This window comes from Strix uralensis, chromosome 21 (assembly GCF_047716275.1).
Source record: "Strix uralensis isolate ZFMK-TIS-50842 chromosome 21, bStrUra1, whole genome shotgun sequence".
Taxonomy (NCBI): domain Eukaryota; kingdom Metazoa; phylum Chordata; class Aves; order Strigiformes; family Strigidae; genus Strix; species Strix uralensis.
In genome coordinates, this window is record NC_133992.1 from 1,809,529 (window position 1) to 1,818,213 (window position 8,685).

The following is an 8,685-nucleotide window of genomic DNA, read 5'->3' on the forward strand; positions in this document are numbered from 1 at the left end:
CTGTCTTTATTTTATTGCAGAGCTACGTTTTTGAGTCCTGAGCAGAGCCTTCTGGTCCTCGTGGCCGTCGGCAGAGGCCCTGCTGCTGTCCCGGCCCATCTTCCACCAGCTGCCCCTGGGGCCTCCTGCCAGCATCACCGGCGCGGTGGCTTCTTCTTGGCACGTGATGCAGAATCGCTGGAGGTGGTACTGGCCTTTCTCTTCTGAGCACGGCGGTGCCCCCGTCGTGAGCTGCCCCTTGCCCGCCTGGGAGCAGAGACACGTGCCGCAGCCTCCCCCGGCTCCCTCTGCAGCTCTTCTTGCTCCCCTGGGATGGGAACAGGGGGGCAGCTGGGCCCTCCCTCAAGAGCAGCCGTCGAGGTGCCCAGCAGTTCATCTGCGTCCACTGTGGCAGCGGTGGCAGAGGGGGCTGGTCTGGGCTCAGGAGTCCCACCTCGGGAGGGAACAGCACTGGTGCTGGCCACGGGGCTGAGCTCCTGGCCCCCTTGGGAGGCAGCAGGACGGCTGCTGGCTACAGGGCTGAGCTCCTGGCCCCCTTGGGAGGCAAAAGAACTGATGCTGGCCATGGGGCTCCGCTCCCTTCCCCCTCTGGAGGAACCCCAGCTGGTGCTGGCCATGGGGCTCCGCTCCCGTCCCCCTCGGGAGACAACCCAGCTGGAGCTGGCCATGGGGCTCCGATCCCGTCCCCCTCTGGAAGCACCCCAGCTGGTGCTGGCCACAGGGCTCTGCTCCCGACCCCGTCGGGAGACACCCCAGATGGTGCTGGTTGCCCCGGGGCTTTGCTCCTGGGACCTCCTGGGGACAGTGGAGCTGCTGATGCCCCCGGGACTCTCCTCCAACCTCCTAGCAGCACGGGACTCCTCACTGAGCAGGAGTTGGTGGGATGCCCTCCCACACCATTGCATGATGACTTCAATGAGTCCTTGCATGAAGGCTGTTGTGCGGCTTCCAAGGTGACGCTGCACGATCTCGACCAGGCGCTCTTCACGCAGACCCAAAATAGGCAGGGTGTGCAGGATCCTCTGTGCCAGGGTGAGCACCTGACGCCTCTCCAACTCAAAGGTGTACCCCAACTCTTGACACAGCCAGGCCCGCAGGAGCCTGAGGACGTCCGGGTACTCACGGAAAATGGACCGCCCGGTGTAGGGGTAAAGTCCGCCTATGAACCCTTGCTCCAGGTGCAATCGTAGGTTTACCCTGGATGCTCTTGGTTCTGGCAGTCTGAAAGGTGCCTCGTTTTGGGCACTGCCCAACAATGCCAGAGATGGTTGTCTTATCAGGAGCTCTTTACAGTCCCCCCCTGGCAGCGAGTACAGGATGGATGTCAACATCCTCCTGCAGAGGGGGCACTCAGGCTTGATCTCTGCCCACCGCTGGATACAGCTGAAGCAGAAGCGGTGGAGACACGGCATGGTCAAGGCTGCGTTATCCAAGGTATTCAGGCATACTGGGCAGCGGTCCTCCAAGGCTGAAGCCATGTTCAGAAACCGCTGCACGGGGATGGAGAGATCTGGTGGGGATGGACAAGGAGTCCTCTCCGAGGAGGCTGGCTGTCCCACTAAAAGAGGAAGAGGCAGAGACGCCACGATCACTGGCTGGCCCAGGAGGGGTGGGAGAGAAGCCCAGGTCCCTCCAGAAGGAAACCCGCCGACCTCCTCAGGGTGAAGTTTCCCCACACTACTCACCTCTGCTGCAGCGAGCGCACCTCCTGCGTGGCCCTGGCTGCCTGAGCCAGGCAGGGCCGGGGACAAACCTGCAGTGGCTCCGGGGATTAGCACTGAGGGCTGTAGTCCCCAGTTCCCAGGGCACAATCCCAGCACTGAGCCAAAAGCTTGCTCCGCGCTCCAAGCCTCGCCAAAACGCTCAGCTGGAGTGAAGGCGCGAGCTGTCTCCGGGGGGCTGGACGCCTGAATATAAGCAATGAGGGCCATGATGTCACAGAGCATGGCTGGGGGATGTCACAGAGCATGGCTGGGTGATGTCACAATGGGCTGTCCCTGCCTGCGGCGCTCGACCCAGCAGCCCTGTGGCCCCGGCACACGCCTCGGGGCTTTCCGCAATGTCACTGCCCGCTCCATCCCCCACATCTTCTGTCGTGTGCTTGGCATCGGTGCTTCAAGCCAGCCACCGAGGCCTTGGCCGTGGATTCCCGGGGCACCATCAGGTCGCGCTGGCCTGAGGTGGCACATTCTCCAGGCACACACAGAGGACTCCTGGGCAGCCCAGCACAAGAAGAAGGAGCCCAGAACACAGCGCTCTAGATGTGGCCTCACCAGTGCCGAATCCCTTGCAGGAGCAGCTCCCTCCACCTCTGGCAGTACTTTGCCGCAGGCAGCCCAGGGTGCCATTAGACTTCTTGGTGGCAAGGGCACATTGCCAGCTCCCGTTCAACGTTGTGTCCACCGGGACCCCCAGGTCCTCTTCTGGAAAGCTGCTTTCCGAACCGCTGGCCCCCAGCGTGTCCTGATTCATGGAGCGGTTCCTTCCCAGCCACAGGACTCTGCACTTGTTCTTCTTGAACTGTGTGAGGTTCCTGTCAGCCCATTTCTCCAGCCTTCCAGAGATGGAGAAGTAAGAGAAGGGAAGCAAGAAAGACGCGTGGGATAGCCATTTCCACTGAAGTGTACATGCTATAGCTATGAAGAGGCAAAATAGCATTGCTGCTTCTTTGTAAACTTCCCAAGCTACGTGGCTGGGGAAAGGGGAGCCGTTTATCACTCTTGAGGTCCTTGTAGGCATGAGCTGAAGGAGAGTGAAATGCAGGCTTAGGTTGACCTGGTGTGTTGCTGGTTTTGTGACTCTGGTGTTTGTGCTAGTGGTATTTAGAAAGAGAATAGAAAATCCTTGGAGCAGCACAAGTATATGAACTGTTTGCAAAGGAGAAAACACTCAATGTTCAGAGGCTCCATAGCTCAGGGGTTAGAGCACTGGTCTAGTAAACCAGGGGTCGTGAGTTCAAATCTCACTGGAGCCTGGGGGCCTTGTACCTCCTGTGAAGGAAGACCGACAGCTTCATCATTTTGGTTTTTTTCCAAAACATTGCTGGCATCAGTTTTTGGGGCATTCACCCCAGCCTAAGTGAAATCCAGACATCAGATAGCACCTATACCAAACAACAGGCCATGAGAAGCAGAGAAAAATAACAACAGTCAGAGCTAAACCCTCAAAAGAATACCTCCACACATTTTTAAAGAATGGCAAGTGGGGATAAGAGATAACTAATAATGGGATGTAAAGCCTTCTGAACCCCGCAGACATTGTGAAGCTCAGTGATGAACCAATCTGAAATGGCTGCTAGATGTTTACAGCCAGATCTGGTTCATCTCTTCATACTTCAGCGGGTCAATCAAATATATGTCTCCAGAGCTCAGTAACTACAGAGCTGGCTGAAAAAATTATAAATACAGTTTGTGGAGGAATAGTAACGTTGGTCTTCTTCATAGTTCGGGGCGGGTGGGGGGACACGATATGTGACGTGGGTGCCATGAAAAGTTATCATTTTTAAGAAAAAAGAAGAAGACGTCAATGAATTGCAATCCAAATTTATGAGATTTCATACTCTGCCTTTGCACATTTCCCATTTTTTTTGCTAATTTTCCAATAGACTTCCTATTTTGTTCCATCAAAAGAATCCAAACCAGGGACGTAGAAAAACATTTCTGCATTTGAAAAGGGGCCTTTCAATTTGAGGGAAAGAAAGCTCAAAATTCCAAACCATTTTTGTCTTGTGGAGGTGGACACTGGGTGCTGGGAAGGTCATGGCACTTTTGCTGCTCTCTTCAGCCTGTTTCCTTACACGTCTGTTTTCCCAAAACAGCAAGTACATTACAGCTTTGATGAGTTGATGTGTTTTCTCCACATGAGAAGTGACCTGCAGGAATTTCTTTGTTTTCCTCTGTATATATCACAGTAAGGCTGAAGACACTGAGGTCAGCAGGGTTCCCATGAAACTGCAATCTAACAAACTAGCACAAGTTATTGGTATTGTAACCCAAGTTACTAGAAAATGGACAGATGTGTTTTACTAAATGTGAATTTGTTTCTAGACCTTTGTGGCTATATGTCTATTTATCCCATCCCTCATTCCAGCTTCTCTTTATTTTGCTTTCATATGACACTACTGAGCAATATCCAAAAATATCTTTGTAGTTCTAAGTCACTTTTGCAATCAGAATCATGGTTTCAGCTTAGCTGAGCCTGGTAGTGGTGAAAATAATTCACTGTTGAAAAATTGTCTTTCATCTTTATGCAAAAATGACAAATGTTCAGAATATGTGTGAGGAACTGAAGGAGTTAATGTCTCAAGCATTCATCAACACGGAAAGCCTCAGGGACAAATTGTGACCTTTGTGGTTAGTCTAAGGAATCAGTTATCTGCCTAGGGTAGCGCAGAGTGTATCAAAGGGTGCAGAGCACCCCTCCATTGCAGTTGTATAGTCAAATTCCCTAGAAAAGCCTCAAAGGGAGGAGATGTAGACTGAGTAAAACCACATGTTCAGCTTAATACCTACACTTTATTTTATGACTATAGCCTTGAAGAAGAGCTAAAAGATTGATAAGAGAGAAAATCACCCAGCACCAGATAGGTGGATAATTGCCCAAGAAGCAAAAACTGAAGGAAAAAGTAAAGGTGATAGGGGAGATCGTGACCACCGACTTCATCGGACAAAAGGGTTAAGTCACCCCATTCCCCCTCAGAGGACGCGCAGAACCCATGCTCCACCTTTTACTCCTCTCTTATGCAAATGAGTTTGTGGAATACCTGCCTGTCTTGGTCTCGTATGCAAATCAGCCGATAAGATGAACGTGTAATGCAACAGAAATCTTTGCTGGGTGTGCACTCACCACCCCAGCTTACCAGACCTGGCGTGGTGATCCAGATTCTTTAACTCTCTCTCCCTTCCTTCCTTTCTTTTCTTTTCCTTTCTTTTCTTTTCCTTTCTTTTCTTTCTTATAGATTTATTAATGAGAGGCCACATCACTTATGATCCTTTTCCAAGCTTGTTTCTCCCACAAGTCAAACATTTTAACAGCTCATTTGGTGTTGTTTCACCTTAATTTAACCCGAGGGGATCACGAAAACTTTATGACTCCCTGGGCTCCCAGTCCAGGTCATAACAGTACATTTTCTGAATTCTTTATCTACGCAGTACTTAATAATTAAGGTAAAAACTCCTCTCCCCAGTAACCCTGCTGCAACACGTAACACCAAACATACTGATGCTACTTGGTAATCATGGGTCTGCTACAAAGATCACTTTTAACAGCGGACCGTGGACCTTGTCCTAGCTAAACCCCTTTGTATCAATCTTCCATCGTTTTCTGCTCTGCTGAAAATGGGGCTTTTCAAAGATAGAGCTTGCCAGGAGGGGCAGAGAGGGCAAAGGCTTTTCGATCCGTATATGAAGCCCATGTAAATGTGGGAGGGAAGAAGGGTGCCTCTTCATCTTTGTCAACCCATGAAATGGAAATGCTGCGCTTGCGTTCAGAGGTGCAGGAAAGCTTGTGTAGCTCTGCCACAAGGACTGTAACAAGGCTGGTCCACTTAAGGGTTTACTCAGGAAGAGCTCTTGCTCTTTCAAGTCGTGACCTGCCCTAATCCGGATCTAGAGAGTCTTTGATTGCATTGTTTAGGGAGATTTAAAGGTGTCTTCTTGTACATCCTAGAAAACTTGGTTTTCATCATATTTTCCTGAAAACTTCAGGAAACGCTTTTCATTCCTGGGTCTCTCCCCAAGCTGGGCAGGGAAATAATTTATTCTAATATGAAGAGCATGGAACTTTGTGGCCCAGCAGCCTGGGTCATTGAGGAGCCCGTGGTCATTCTGTGAATCCAAGGACCATGTTAGCAGAGCTGCATTTCTGCCTCTAGTTCAGTTCTAGGGAAGGCCACACATGCCTCAACTAATCCATTTCTTAAGTCATGTGGGAAACAACCAATAACTAATTTAGTCCAGGGAGGAAAACTCTGAGGAAGAGCCAGTGGAAATGGCCCCACATTTAAAGAGTTTTAGATTTAGAAATACAATTTAGGCTAATGTTAAAATCTAACATACAAAAGAATCAAATGGCAGCCTCAAAGCCTCAACCCAGAGGAAGAATATCTAACAACTCAGCAGGGCATCAGCAATCCAGGAGGCTTCTGGAATGCGATGATGATAACGTCCTTCTCCAAGTGATAGAGAAGCCAAGGAGGAGAGGTGCTGTGCTGGTGGACCTTGTTCTCAGCAACAAGGACGGGGTGGTGGGGAGTGTAAACCTCAAGGGCAGCCTTGGCTCCAGTGACCATGAACTGGTGGAGTTTGAAATCCTTAGGTCAGCGAGGAGGACGCACAGCAAGCTCGCTACCCTGGACTTCAGGAGAGCAGACTGGTTAATATTCAAGGATCACCTCCTCCAAGCTCAGCAGTGATGCATCAGGTGGCTGCAGGCTGCAAGGAAGGGACACGCGAGGAAGGAGAGGCAGAGGTGTTGCCCTCTACATCAAGAAATAGATAGTGTGTGGAGAGCTGTCTCTGAAGAATAGCCACGAGCAGCTTGAAAGCTTATGGGTAAGAATCAGAGACCAAGGCAACAAAGGGAACCTTGTGGTTGGTGGTTACTACAGGCCGCCCGATCAAGGGGAGCCTGTTGACAAAGCCTTCTTACTGCAGCAGCAGGAGGCATCGTGCTCGCAGGCTCTCGTCCTGCTGGGGGACTTCAACCACCCTGACATCTGCTGGAAAAGCAGCATAGCAGGCAACCTAGAGGCAATCCAGAAGACTCCTGGAATGCACTGGGGATAACTTCTTCAGCCAGGTAATAGAGAGCCCCACCAGAGGTGATGCGATACAGGACCTGTTGGTCACCAATGCAAGTGATGTCAAGATAGGAGGCAGCCTGGGCTGCAGTGATCATGCCCTGGTGGAGTTCTCAGCCCTGAGGGGTATGGGTCAGGCGGAGAGTAAAGTCAGGACCCTGAAGTTTAGGAAAACAAACTTCCAGCTCTTCAGGGAGTTAAGTTAATAGGAAGCCCTGGGAAGCTGCCCTCGGGGACAAGGGAGCAGAACAGAACTGGCAGATCTTTAAGGACACTTTCCACAGAGCGCAAGAGCTCTCAATGCCCGGGTGTAAGAATGCAGGAAAGGAAGGCAAAAGACCAGCATGGCTGAGTTGAGACCTGCTGGTCAGCCTAGAGGGCAAGAAGGAAATGCACAGGCAGTGGAAGCAGGGACCAGGTATCCTGGGGAGAGTATAGGGCTGCTGCCCGGTTGTGTAGGGATGGGCTCAGGAAGGCCAAGGCACATCTGGAGCTGAACATGGCGAGGGATGCTTCTACACGTATGTCAGCCTGAACTACACACCTATGTAGAGACAGATAAATCATATACATTTAATAAACTGTGCAAAGGGGGTCTGGGCACCTTGCTCAGCTGGAGACAGCAACGCTATTGTTCTTTCAGTGGGAGAAAACCCACCTGCTGGTCTCCCAGTCCTTCTGTTGATATCTCTGTGAAAGGCAAATGCATTTTGGGGAAAATCAAATGCAAACTCTAGGAAAAAGTTATTCACACCAAATAGCTAGTAATAGATAAAAAAGAGGAAGAATGAGAAATGCTCATAGGTTCATCCACACTTTGCAGTGGCCATGGACCAAGGTATCTCTTTCAAATACAGAGAAGTCAAGTTTCTCTCATGACTGGAGGACGGAGACATTTTTCAATAATAGCTATATGTACCTGTCTGCCAGGTACAGTTTGCTCCACAGTATCCACAGGGAGATCTATGCACAGCCTGCATATCATCCACTCACATCCAACCACTGGAGACTTCTCCACACCTTGGTGCAAAATTTTTCCCAGAGAGATTGTCATCTCTTGGAGCCAGTGCAATCACTACCCGCTTCTCCTGAACTCTAAGGCTTGAAAAGAGCATTACCATAAAATCCAGTAATGCAACAGGTTCTGTGAGACCTTCTGGCTGCCCAGAAAGGCTGAATGCAAAGGCACCATACAGTAAAACTGATGTGAATGTGGCCTTGATGCTCCCCAAGTCTGGCAGCTGCCAGCACCGCATACTTAGATGGCATCTTCCCAGAAGCCTTGAAAATCTTGATGACCTATCACCGACTGCCCATTTCTTTCAGATACGTGAGCCTCTTACAAACACAGCAGCCCTGGCAGCTGACAAGGTCATCTCCATGCTGAAGACAGGCACAGCAGCTCAAAATCAAAACCTTCTGGCTAATATCACCACGTCACAACTATCTCTGCAGGAATGTGTGGAAAGGATTACACCCTGATTCAAGGAGAATACCCCAAAATAGCAGTCCACGTGGGGATGTGAGCACCCATGGCCAGGTAACAGCACTGGCAGCTTGTCTCAAAGCCATAGACTGATGGGGCAGGTTTTCAGGACTCTTCCTTAACATCCAGTGTGATTTGCACAACACCCTGCTTCTGGAAATGCTGCAGCATCCCAGTCTCTTACTGTTTTGGTGTTCACCCTTACAATTTCTGTATCTATTGAACAGACTAGGAAACCTTGTCTTCTAAATGGCAGGTCCCTAAGGATTTAATGCTGACATTATAGTTCTTCTGGACTCAATAAGTGAGATACCATTGACTCAGTCAGGACAGTCTGAATATGAGGTTACCTTCCCAGCAAACATGCTCATTCCTGTAGGCCACACCTCCATGAAAAACC

At 50.4% G+C, this 8,685-nt stretch overlaps 1 non-coding gene across 1 annotated transcript; it reads left to right on the top strand.

The window, feature by feature from the left end:
- Positions 1–2,901: 2,901 nt before the first annotated feature.
- On the top strand, positions 2,902–2,974 carry TRNAT-AGU (transfer RNA threonine (anticodon AGU)). The gene has a single exon. It is a non-coding gene; the product is annotated as a tRNA-Thr (tRNA).
- The last annotated feature ends 5,711 nt before the right edge of the window (positions 2,975–8,685 follow it).